General features: G+C 36.7%; 1 pseudogene across 1 annotated transcript in view; it reads left to right on the forward strand.

Moving 5' to 3' along the window:
- Nucleotides 1-4,705: 4,705 nt before the first annotated feature.
- LOC308338234 (large ribosomal subunit protein uL18-like) overlaps nt 4,706-13,135 on the forward strand; it is a 112,195-nt pseudogene continuing 103,765 nt past the window's right edge. The window contains exons 1-2 of the transcript in view: nt 4,706-4,807; nt 4,900-5,547. The product of the transcript in view is annotated as a large ribosomal subunit protein uL18-like (transcript). The remainder of the gene's footprint in view (nt 4,808-4,899; nt 5,548-13,135) is intronic.

Consider the following 13,135-nt stretch of genomic DNA (forward strand, 5'->3'; position numbering starts at 1 on the left):
TTTATTTGAGAGAGAGAGAGAGTGCATGCTCAAGCATGCAGGATTTGGGGAGCGTGGGGAGAGGAGGAGTAGAGGGAGAAGGGACAGACTCCATGCTGAGCATAGAGACCAATGCAGGGTTCGATCCCACAACCATGAGATCATGACCAAATCAAAAGTTTTTGATGAGCCAAATCATGAGCCAAAATAAAAAAGCTGGAAGCTTAACCAACTGCACACCCAGGTGCCCCTCTGCATTTTTAAAAAGCACTCAGATTCTCATGCAAGCAGCTCTTGAATGTCACTTTGAGAAGCATTGACTATAACATGATAATCACTCATTATTATCCCATCATTTGTTTCAGAAAATACTACTATTTAATGTTGATGTTTGGTAATATTAAGACATGACTTAGCTAATTTTATGAGAAAATAGTAAGAAAATTTTAGCGCTCTCTCTCTCTCTCTATATATATCTCTCTCTCTCTCGCACACACACACACACCCCTTCACTTAATAATTCTACTAAATTCATGATGGAAGTATCTCCCTCCTCCCATATTTGTTCGTAATTATAAGAGTTCTGTGTTTCTTACCATCTTTATAGTGGCATATTATGTTTCTCAACTCGATTTTATGCGAACATATAAACCGATCAATATAACATTATTAATTGTTTTCTATTGTTTTTCCGAGTAGGCCTTTTAGAACTCAGGAATGGCTTTTACAATATACAGCAATGGATACCAAAAAAGATAACCAGTAGACCAATGAGAAAATTAAAGTTGTTCAGGGAAAAGTGATCAGCATGCCAAATAATTACTTTTTGCTTTTGTTTTTCTTCAATTGAGATATAGGCTAAGTTAAACTCTATGAAAGAATTTATTTGTAAAATAAAAATTTCTAAAGGAAAATTCTGAAATTGGAAACTAAATTATATAACCTTTTAACTCAAGTATATTCTGTGGTGATAAGACTTCTGAGTGAGGGTGAGAAGAGGAGGGTACAGTGCCATGGTAATTCTCTCTGAGAAAACGGGGAGTAGAAGGGAGGAGATGTCACTGGAGTGAGGTTTCCTAAGTGATAATGATTCTCCACTGGGTCACAACACATTGGGAAGCTGCCTCAAGTCTTTTCTCTGTCTTGTCCAAAGATAAGCTCAGAGCCCTGGGCAGCAGCTTTGGAGGAATGGAGAAAATTTCAGAAGCTGGTGGTTGGGGGGTGGGGAGGAAAGGGGGAGAGGAGGAGAGAGAGGGATAGAAACAGACATAGGCACAAACCAGAGAGAAACAGAGAGCAGTATACACAATTTTAAAAAGAAACTGAGTCGTTTAGGATGAGAAGGAGTAGCTCAGTAGAGAAGTCACTAGAAGTTGCTGTTTGAATCATGGTAGTTTGTATGTAAACTGCTAATAAATGCTAATGGAATCAAAGATCACCATTAAGCAAACATATGAAGGATTTTTCTCAAAAAAAAAAAAAGCCCACAAAAACAAAAAACACTAAAACAAAAACAAAAACAAAAAACCACTAAGCTCAAGAATAGAAAGCCATCTGCTCAGTTGGGGTCTTGACAAGTTTACCTTGTCTTTAAAAAGTTTATATTCTTTTTTTTAAAGAAGTTAATTTTTCGAGGAAAGTCTTCATCATGCTCTCAAAAGCAATCAATCATCAACCAAACAAATTCTAGAATGCAGAATGACACTACATCAAAAACTAATGATGTACAGTATGGTGACATAACATAATAAAAAAATAAATTAATAAAAATAGAATGCAGAATGGCAGCATAAGGTAAAGTCTCTGGCTGGACTTCTTATTCCTCATTTCTGTTCAAATACCTATTAAAAGAGGCGTATGGGAAAATATCTACATTAACAGAAAAAATCGATGGAGGAGAACAAATGACTTCCAATGGCAATTAAGCAAGGATGGATTAAGAAACTCAACTACTCTTTTCATTCAAACTATTGAGCAAAACCAGCAAGCACAGTGAAAGAGTGAGATGGGGTTCTGAGCTCTGCCCCTCTCACAGCTCCCAGGCAAGGACAAAAATTCCATACTCAGCCAGGTGGTTGTTAAATGAAAGTCATCCTAATAATATTGTTAAAATGTTCCTAATATCCAAAGCAATCTACAGATTCAATGCAATCCCTATAAAAGTACCACTTGAGTTCTTCATAGACCTAGAACAAATAACCCTAAAATTTGTATGGAACCACAAAAGACTATGAATAGCCAAAACAATCTTTTTTTAAAATATTTTATTTATTTATTTGACAGAGAGAGAGAGATCACAAGTAGACAGAGAGGCAGGCAGAGAGGGAAGGGGAAACAGGCTCCCCGATGAGCAGAGAGCCCAATGTGGGGCTTGATCCCAGGACCCTCAGGCCATGACCTGAGCCAAAGGCAGAGGCTTAACCCGCTGAGCCACCTAGGCGCCCCTAACCAAAACAATCTTAAGGAAGAACAAAGTGGGAGGTATATCACAACCCTAGACTTCAAGATATATACAATGATATGGTAATCAAAACAGTGTGGCAGTGGCACACACAAAGAAAGACAAATAGATAAATGGAACAGAACAGAAAATCCAGAAATAAACCCATAGCTATATGGTCAATTAATCTATGACAAAGGAGGCAAGAACATGCAATGGCAAAAGAGTCTCTTCAATGAATTGTGCTGGAAAAATGGAAAAGCTACATGCTAAAGAATAAAACTGGACCACTCTCTAACACCATATACAAAAATAAACTTAAAATGGATTAAAAACCTAAATGTGAGATCTGAAGCCACAAAACCAAAAAACTCTTGCAAGAAAACATAGGCAGTAATAACTTGGACATAAGCCTTGGCAACATTTTTTCTAGATTATTTCCCTTGCCTAAGAAGACCTAACAAAAAAATAAACCATTGGGACTACAAAATACAAAGCTTCTGCACAGCAAAGGAAACTATCAGCAAAAGGAAAAGGTGACCTACTGAAAGGAAGAAGATCTTTGCAGAGCTTATGATCCAGGTGACATGAACTTAGAAAGGTAATGTTGTAACCATACAAAGGCTAAATTTTAAGATGTTGTTGAGAAAGAGATCAGAATCTTGATGAGCTTGTGGACCTGATCCTGAAGAGAACCACCAACCCACCTTAAGTACAAGTGACTATAGAACAGGAAATTTTCTTTCACTACTTTTGAATCCTCCCTTTTCTTAGGAGAGTGCATTGCACATACATGTTTATGTTTCCATAAACACTGCCTGGCACTTGTTGAAAATACACAATTTATACATCTATTTGTTTGATAAGAATACCAGTTTTTTAACCAAGAAAAAACAAGTTGCTTTGGTGAATGTGTATTGGTAATATACTAAATTTTTAAAGAAAAAAATATATAGATGCAAAACCAAATTTTGTTTCATTTCTCAATAATCACATGGAAAACCAAGAGACTAGTTGGAAGTCTTCTTTAGAATGCTTGAACACTGAAAGTCTTGTGCTACAATACAATGTAAGGGCTGTGAAACAAGGACCTTGTCAGTCTTATTCTCCATTTTATCTCTGGCCCCTAGAAAGGGTGTAGCACAGAAGTAGGATCCAATAAATAAAGTTGAATGAATGAATTAAAGAATAAATTAAAGTTAACAGGCTCAGTCAAAAACTCTGAATTAGGAATGTTTTGAAAATTCTACTAAAAATTATTTTTTATGTATGCTGAAGGGTCATGGATTTATTATCTTTCTAAACAGTAACAAGAGGCCTGACCTTAATACCAGATCACTTATTTTCTTAACAATTGTCATTATAAACTGTTTTATCTAAGTTTGGTTGTTCATAATTATTGGATTATTTTTGGTAAATACTGGTAACCTCCCGTATTTAAAGAAAGGTGAGTAATTACTCTTTATAGACTTACTGCCATGGAGTATGTTATAATGAAAATAAATGTAATATGGAATCCCACCACTCTCACGTTTATTAGCCAACAGGCACAAAACAGTCATACAGTCTATTTTATATGCTTCAATGTAGTTCTTCTATGAGAAGATCATTGAGGCAAATATTACAATATTAAAGAAGAAATATACAGCTAGTCTTTTATTTTGAGTCAGGCACCAAAAAATTCATGGCAATCTCCTAGACACAGGATTGGCTCCAGAATTCTAGCCATGCAGAGCCATTCTGAGAACTTGAGGCACTGTGTTCACTAGATCCTTATACAATGTTTAAGTATAAAAACTCGTGCTACGCAATTTACATATTTGATTTTTTGTTGGTGAAATGAATAGTGTTCATCTAATAAAATATATTGCTTTATTTGAGAGAGAGACAAGAATAGATGAAGCAGCTTTAGTCACGGCCTTTGTAATACTGTTTTTTTGTTTTTTTAAGATTTTATTTATTTATTTGACAGAGAGATCACAAGTAGGTAGACAGGCAGGCAGAGAGAGACAGGGAAGCAGGGTCCCTGCTGAGCAGAGAGCCTGATGTGGGGCTCGATCCCAGGACCCTGAGATCATGACCTGAGCCGAAGGCAGAGGCTTAACCCACTGTGCCACCCTGGTGCCCACTGTTTTTGTTTTTTTCTACATGTTAACCAACCACACCCAAAAGGAATATTCTTATTAGAATACTTCAAACATTAACTGCCCATCCCCACCCCCCAGCAGAGTCTTGCTGGGCCCGCTGGTCTTTGGTGAGCTGAGGACACCAGTCTCTCTCCTGCAGATGTGGTTTGATAAAGTTGTCAAGAATAAGGTTTGTTTCAAGAGATAGCAGGTGAAATTTAGAAGAAGACAAGAGGGTAAACTGATTATTATGCTTGAAAATGTTTGTAATTCAGGATAAAATAAGTATATTTTATATTATATATAAATATAATAAATATATATATTATATATAAGTACATTTTATAAAATAAGAATAATACACCTAAATACAGGATATTAGTTCGTGTCACCAACAGATATATCATTTGTCAGATTGCTTATGCCCACAGAGGAAGTATATGATAGCTTGTAGTTCATGTTCATGAACTCCCAAAGTGTAATATGAAGGTTGGCCTGACAAATTATACTGCAGTGTATTGTACTGATCTGTTGCTGACCTGCAGGCTTCTCAGGCTCTCATATGGATGCTGGGTTTGACAGAACTACTAATGGAAATAAATTTTGGGGGTCTCTCAAAGGAGCTATGGATGGAGGCTTGTCTCTCCCTCACAGTACCAAACAATTCCCTGGTTATGATTCAGAAAACAAGGAATTCCATACAGAAGCACATCAAGGGTCAGAAAGTTGATTACATGTATTAGCTAATTGAAGAAGATGAGGATGCTTACAAGAAACAATTCTCTCAATAAATAAAGAACAATAAAAGTCCAGATATGTAGGAGGAAATGTATAAGAAAGCTCACACTGCTATACTGAAGAACCCAGTCTATGAAAAGAAGCCTAAGAAAGAAGTTAAAAAGAAGAGGTGGAACCATGCCAAAATGTCTCTTGCCCAGAAGAAAGATAAAATAGCATAGAAGGCGGCAAGCTTCCTTGAACTCAGGAGCAAGCTACTGAGAGGTAATAAACCAAACCACAATTTTCTATGACAATTTTTCAGATAAAAACAATAGTAACAATTTACTCAACAAAAAGTGGGGGGAAAAAAAAAAGATAAAAAAAGAATACATTAAACATTAACTGGTCAACAGTGTGTAAAATAAAACAAAAACAATCTATATATTATATACTGGAGTATTCACAAATATTATAGACCATAAAATACTGTGGAAATGCATTTAAAAATTTTATCTTTAAATATACAAAATTAGTTAGGTTCTCATATTTTAATGTCCTTGTTCAAACTGTCTTACTTTCCTCTTCTCCCCACTGTCTCTGTCATCAAGAAATTCATCTTCTTACACGGAGCCTCCCTGGACTACCCTTGTCAAAACTAATTGTTCCTTTCTGAACTTTATACTTGTTATTGCTTTATTCTAATTTTGTATTATAGTAAACTATTTTCCTGACTATTAAGTGAGGCAGGGAGTGTATCTTCACTAAATTGAAAAACGATCGCTTAGTAACTCTTATCTAAAAGGTAATTTTCTAGACTTAAACATTTTTAAGTGGGGCAAACAATTCTAAGTGGTGATCAGGGAAGTTAAGCAGTTATAATTCAGCTAGGCCTTGAGATCCACGTTGAACCTTTCCAAGAAGATGTTAATGAACTTGGAAAAAGAAAAGAGATTATAATTAAAACAATGGATGGCATTAAAGGGTGAGATAGATTAGAAATGCAAATACCTGAGCATGTTTCTGTGTGTAAAATACTTCATGATTAAAAAAAAGAAGAAGAAGAAGAAGAGAGAGGAGGAAATAAGCACACATGGGAGAATAATTCGATCATGGGATAAAGATCACAAAAAGAGGGATCAGGTTTGGAAATAAAGTGGTTTGGGTGCTTCCTCATTGAATGAGGAAGGGCCCAGCCCTTGCTTTTCAATGCTCAGGAAGTACTGTTGAATGAACACAGAAAGAGCTTCCTTTGATAAGGAGGGCCCAATCAGAATCAGAGTGAAAATCCATAATATCAAAAATGCTACTAAAAATTCTAACTTATTGAACAATAGATTAGTGATTTGAAAACTGAATTCTTTGCCATTCCCTTTTCTTTAAATGTTTACGTCTTTAATTTCTCCTTTATCCAATCTAGATTTCAGGGTCAACCACTTCAACAAATCTCTTAAAATATCTTCAACTCCCCCTCTTTTGTCCTTTCCCACATGTCATATAGAACTTTGACCCCAGATCAACTTTCAACTATTCTACCCTACTCCTCACCCCAAGATACTAAAAACCACTAGTAAAAGTTATAATCACAATATAATGCGATTTCAGTCACTACAGATTAACTCATGATCCTCAATGTTAAATAAATAAATATGATAGAATACTGTATTTCTTTTTCCTCTCCAAAACCATTATATTAAGATTTTTATACTATTTTCAAACCTCCTTTCCCACAGTCTCAGTAGACATCACATCCAACTCTACAAAGAAAATGGAGGTCATCAGATAGACGCACCTTTGATTTTCCTTTTAATTTTTAAATTGGGGGTGGGAGGAATTAGCAATGATGAGGATGAGAAGACACATGTCCACTTCCAGGCAGTCTGACTTCAGGCTCAAAGCTATGTGTCACCTCTAATGCTTCTCAGAGTGAACCCTATTGGCATTTTGGATGAGACCATTGCTCAGGAGCATCGCTTAAGATATATTCAAAGTCTTTGTTTATCCTTATTAATAATTATTTTTGTAGTCTTTTTCTTTTTCACTTTATTGTATATTGTTTCATTAGGTCTGTTCACTATTCTCCCACATTTCAGTTTTTGTTTTTGTTTTTTTTTAAAGAAGACATTCAAGCCCTTCCTTTATTTTTTTTTATTAAAGATTTTTATTTATTTATTTGACAGACAGAGATCACAACTAGGCAGAGAGAGAGAGAGGAGGAGGAAGCAGGCTCCCTGCTGAGCAGAGAGCCCGATGCGGGGCTCGATCCCAGGACCCTGAGATCATGACCTGAGCTGAAGGCGGAGGCTTTAACCCACTGAGCCACCCAGGCACCCCCCTCAGTTTTGTTTTTTTTTTAAGATTTTATTTATTAGTATCCCTATTTGTAAAATAACTATTATTACATATTTCAAGATTTCCAATTTGTTTTTATTCCACAAATGGTTTCCTACAATTGGAGTTTAAAAAAAAAAATCTGTTTTCTTAGCTTGGCCTTTTGTTCATTCAGTATTTCCCCCCCGCCCCCTCCACCATTTAGATGGCTGGCCTGAATCAATCCAAAAGATTTCCACTGACAATAGCTGAGCAGATTTCTGTGTAACAAAAATTTTACATACTATTTTTTAAGGTTTTACGCTTAATGGATTGTATTCAGCCGGTTGTGTTAATATTTCAGCCTTATTTCCTCTCTACAAAAAAGGGCACAATGTCGAGATTTCTGAACTTTGTTTTTAGGACTAAGGCAAAACAGTAAAGATTTGAAATAATACTGAAACTATGTACAAACACTTGGAAAGCTTCCTATCAAAGAAAATGTGTCATGTTTGTGCATTACAGTAGAAAATATAACACTTACAGATACAGAAGTCATCCAGCTTTAGGTTGATATATTCAGCTAGTCCTCAGAACTGTGTTTCATATACTTTTTCCAGCCTGTGTCATTCTATTTTCCCAAAGGATGCTTCTATTATATTCAGATCGATAGGCTCACTTTCCCAGAGAAGATATGTACTACCTTCATTTTCTCAGCTCCCAGAGAATATCTTATGTACTCTCCCCACTTAACTATGTCATACATACTCTCTAAGACTGAGTATGAAAACCACCCTCTCCATGAACACTTCATTACACTAGTCTTGATGAACACTACCCCTTCACGGAATCAATTTATTTTCTATTAACTCAGTCTTAGAACATCTTCAATAGTGAGTTCCTCCTCCTAGATTCCAATATCTGAAGACAGAGACTATTTGGCATCTAATAAATAATTGTTGAATAAATTAATGAATTGTTGATGTATATATCAGAAATTAATATCTCTTACACCTATTTAGAGTTAATATATAGCAATGAGGGGGTGTTAAAAAGCCAACTAGCACTATCTTATCAGGATTTGAACAATTATGGCAGTACTAACGACAATATTGCTCTTCTAAGTACAGTTTTTAAGTGTAAAAGACTCTACCTGGAAGTTATATAATGGGTAATCTGTCCTATGTCTGCTTTCCTGCAACAGACCTGCATTTAGTCCTCATTACAGTATATGTACTAGATTTTTTATGGAAGGATAGCACACTTAGAACCAATAAATGTTAAAATATGAAGGGGTTTTCAAAGTGTTATTCAACTTCGCTAATTTCAAAATAAGAAAATAAAAGTCTAGGGAGATAAGGTAGTTTTCTCTAATTACATAGATGTAAAATGGTTAAATTGGGCTTTTAAAAAAAGATTTTATTTATTTGAGAGAGAAGAGAGAGAAGGAACAGGGGGAGGGGCAGAGGGAGAAGCAGACTCTGTTGAGCAGGGAACCCAACATGGGGTATAATCCCAGGACTCCAGGATCATGACTTGAGCTGAAGGCAGACTCTTAACCGAGTAAGCTACCCAGGCACTCCTGAGTGTTTTAGTTTTTTTGTTTGTTTTTTGTTTTTTGTTTTATTTTTAAATGTGTTTTATTTCCACAGTATCACTCCGTGACCCAGAAAAAAAATGAAAGAGAGGTACAAAGACTAAGAATTACACTCCTCTGAGTGTTTTGAGTCGGAAACTAGCTAACTGTAGAATATTTTCTGGATCAACTTGGGTGATTTTATGTAGTCTATTTTAATTCTCTCTCACCAATGTACTTATTTCTCATTAAGCGCATTTTTATAGCAGACATTTATGAAAGAAAAAAAAGAAAGACGCTGTTCAAAACACTGGGTATTTGAACAAAAGCTGGACATAATGGCAACTGGGCAAATCATCTCTGAATCGGACCTCGAGTCTCTTACTGCTCTTCCGTGTTCACCCCACCACGATCCCAGTCACAATCAACAGAATCAAACCCGCCCTAATTGGTTTTTCTAATTTGGGACTTCTATTTCCAGCAGCTCATTTTTTTCAAAGACCCAATCTTAACAGCAAAGGTCTAAATATTGTTGTCTTAATTATAGTTTCTGACTTAGGGAGAAAGCTTAATATTAGAAATCATGTTCTTAGGTAGATCGTGTCGACTAGTAAAAAGTTATCACTGATCAAACATACCAAATAAAAGTTTTTGGCTTGATGTTTGCTTCTCTTTACCTCTGGGGGAAAAAAACCATAAAAATATTAAGTATGGGTAAAAATCCCAAAAAAGGGGTATCTCCTGATTTACCCACACAAATAAGGTGTCCAGGTATGCTGTGACCTCAGTGACTTAGCCTGAGACTCAGATCCCTCCTCCGTAAACTTAGGATATACAAGGAGAAAACTTCAAAGTTACCTTCCAACTCTAAAATTTAAAACTTTTCTTTTTCTACAAGAAAAATGCTTGGGTCACTAAAAGTTTGTTCTGGGGGAAATAATGTTAAATTGGCTTTCGTGGGGGAGGGGACGAATAAAATGCCTGGTTTCTAGTGTTTGCTGATTATCGTGGTACAGATACTCCCACCATGACCAATTTCAAGCTACCAATGTGAAATCAGCAGATGTAGAGTTAGAAAGAGATGGACACAATCCACCCTCCTGCAGTACAAGCCAATTCCAACACAGTGCTGTCTGAAACTCATTAATAATTACAGTTTTTTCTTAAAAAAAAACATATTTTCACATTTTAGGTGTTTCTAACTTCATGTGTGTCCTGTAGGAATATGCACTTAGATTCCTTCATTTGGCATGTGTTATTAACAACATTGATTTTCTTAAAGGTTGACCTAAATTTGCACATCCCATCAATGAATATTTGCTGATCACCTAACATTACGGGCAGTGTGCAAGGCAATACAAATTAGCAGTAAACAAAACAGACAAGAATCCCTGCCCTAATGGAACTTGAGGTTTATCTCCAAATCACTTAAAGATGCTATGGCAAAACAGAAGACACTGTGTCACTTAGAAATCTCTTAGTTGCAAAACATAAACCAAAGTAAAATTCATCTTTTCGTAAGCGAACTTATTAGTTCTTATAAAAGCAAAATCTGGAACTATACCTGAGGTGAGTCTTCAACCAGTGGCTCAAATTAGTCACCAAGGATGCAGTTGTGTTTGTCTCACCAAGCTGTTTTTTTCAGCCGTACAAGCTTTGTAGGCCAATGGTGTCCCTTCCTGGTAGCAAAATGGTCACTGTGTTTCAGATCTCCAACCTCACATCCGAGAGGAGAAAGAAGGTGCCTTTTAGGAGTTCCTGCACGCCAGAGAAAGAGTCTCTATTTTAGCAAAAGCCCCAGAACAAAAGCCCCACCTTACTTTTTATTAGACTATTTTCCCATCTCTAAGAAAATCTCTTTGGCCAAAAGGGTAAGATCTGTTGAGTCACTTGAAGCCCATGACATTTCACCCTTGGAGTTAGAGTTGGGTCTCCTGTCGACTCAAATCTCATGCATCAAAGGGAGGAAACAGTTGTTTAAAACAAAGGCTATGTTAAAAGAAAAAAACTCACAATAAAAAGATGCTAGACAGTAAAAACAGCAAGTGTCAGTTACTGGTACTCTCAGAGCCTGAAGTGTGAATTATCATACTGTCAGAAAAACGAAGAGAGCCTGTATGGTTTCTATGTCTCTGGCCACTTACAAAAAAGGCCTGCCTCTGGGTTTATGGTCTAATAAGGGATCTCAGACATGGTCAAACTTAGTACTTTAAGAAGTACTAACTGACGATTAGGACATTTGCAATTAATTATAATTAACACAGCTGCCCCAGTTAGTCCAATGGAAAAACAGGGTAGATACTTAGGGATCAAAGGGTCTCCTTTTCACATTTTAATTATTTAAACATTTTATTTACTTATTTGACAGAGAGAGTTGGGGAGGGAATAAGCAGGGGGAGCAGCAGGCAGAGGGAGAGGGGGAAGCAGGCTCCCTGTCAAGCAAGAGCCTGATGTGGGGCTCGATTTCAGGTCCCTGAAATCATGACCTGAGCCAAAGGCAGATGCTTAACTGACTTCGCCACCCAGGCACCCCTGTATTTTATTAATTTTTAACAAGTCACAGAAATTTCTTGGTGATAAGGTTTTTCTCTCTAACAAGAGCCAGCTATCTTAGAGCGAGTCTGAATGTCCCTGATGATAATCACACTACAGAGATGCCTGTGGTGATTTCTAGAGAAATATGTAGACATGAGGCTGAAACTTGTGCTGTTTGGGGGAAAACAGTTGTCTTTCAGTAACTGCCACGGATTGTGAGAAATTTTCAGTTAATAATTAATATATAACTGATTTTGAAGTTTTAGGCTTTTTTCTCCAAAAATATCCATACATAACTTTGTCACATGCATATCTTTCATTTCAAACGAGTATCTGCAAAATGCATTTAGGACAAGCTTCAAAAAATACTGAGACATTATTAAAATGTGTTGTTTCTCTTCTTCGGATGTTCATGAAAGGGACTGACCACAGAGGCCTTAAGTTTTAGATATAATTATCTTTCTGTCAACCAAATGTGTATCTTTTTCAACTACGATTATCCTCTTTTTACCATGATTAAGTTGCAACCAGGCTAGTGACGTTAGTACTTTCATCTAGATGTCCCTTCATCTTATTAATCTAAATCCCATCAGAGACTAGCTGTAACTTAATCCTGTTCCTCCCCGCTAAAGCCTCAAGGGAAATTAAGGGCAGCAATTAACCTAAGGATTTCAATTAAAACTCCTAATGACATGTTTTTTTTTTCCCCCCCTTTTTTTTTGTACAAGGAAACTGCCACCCACTGGCCTTGTTGAGAAAGACTTAGCTTGCTTTTTCCATTTGAGTTACAGCTGATGGAAGCAGAGGTATCTCAATTATTTATTGCTGTATATAACAAACTACCTTAAAATTTAGTAGCTTAAAACAATAGCCATTTTATTCAATACCCTAACTGTGGTCAGGAATTTAGGCAGGCAGTGCTCATGTGGGTGATTCTGCTGCACAGAGCGTTGGCTAGGAACAGGTGGTATAAGTCAGCTGGGGGAGTCTGGAGGGTCCAAGATGGCTTCTCTCACATGGCTGGTACCTTGGTGGGGACGCTGGAAGGCTGGACTCAGCAGGGCCCTTCCCTCTTTTAGAGTGATCTCAAAGTCTTTTTTGCACGTCATTCAATCAAGGCGGTTAACACAGCAGCTCAAGCCTCCAGGAGAGGCTGTTCTACCAGAGGCCCAGGTAGAAGGTAGAAGGCTTCTTCTGACCTAACTGTGGAAGCCCTTCCCCCAGGCCACTTCTACTATACTCTATCAAACAGATCACTATGGCAAGGCCATTTTTATTTATTTTATTTCTTTTTTTTTTTTTTTTTTTGGCAAGGCCATTTTTAAAGGGAGTTAAATTAGACTCATCTTTCAACAGTAGTAGAAAAGAATTTCCAACCTTCTGTATTCTGCCACAGGCAGCAAATTTACAGGTTTCCTAGGGATGCAAAGCCACGTTGAACCCGTAAACTAG

The sequence above is a fragment of the Martes martes genome (assembly GCF_963455335.1).
Source record: "Martes martes genome assembly, chromosome: 2".
Lineage (NCBI taxonomy): Eukaryota > Metazoa > Chordata > Mammalia > Carnivora > Mustelidae > Martes > Martes martes.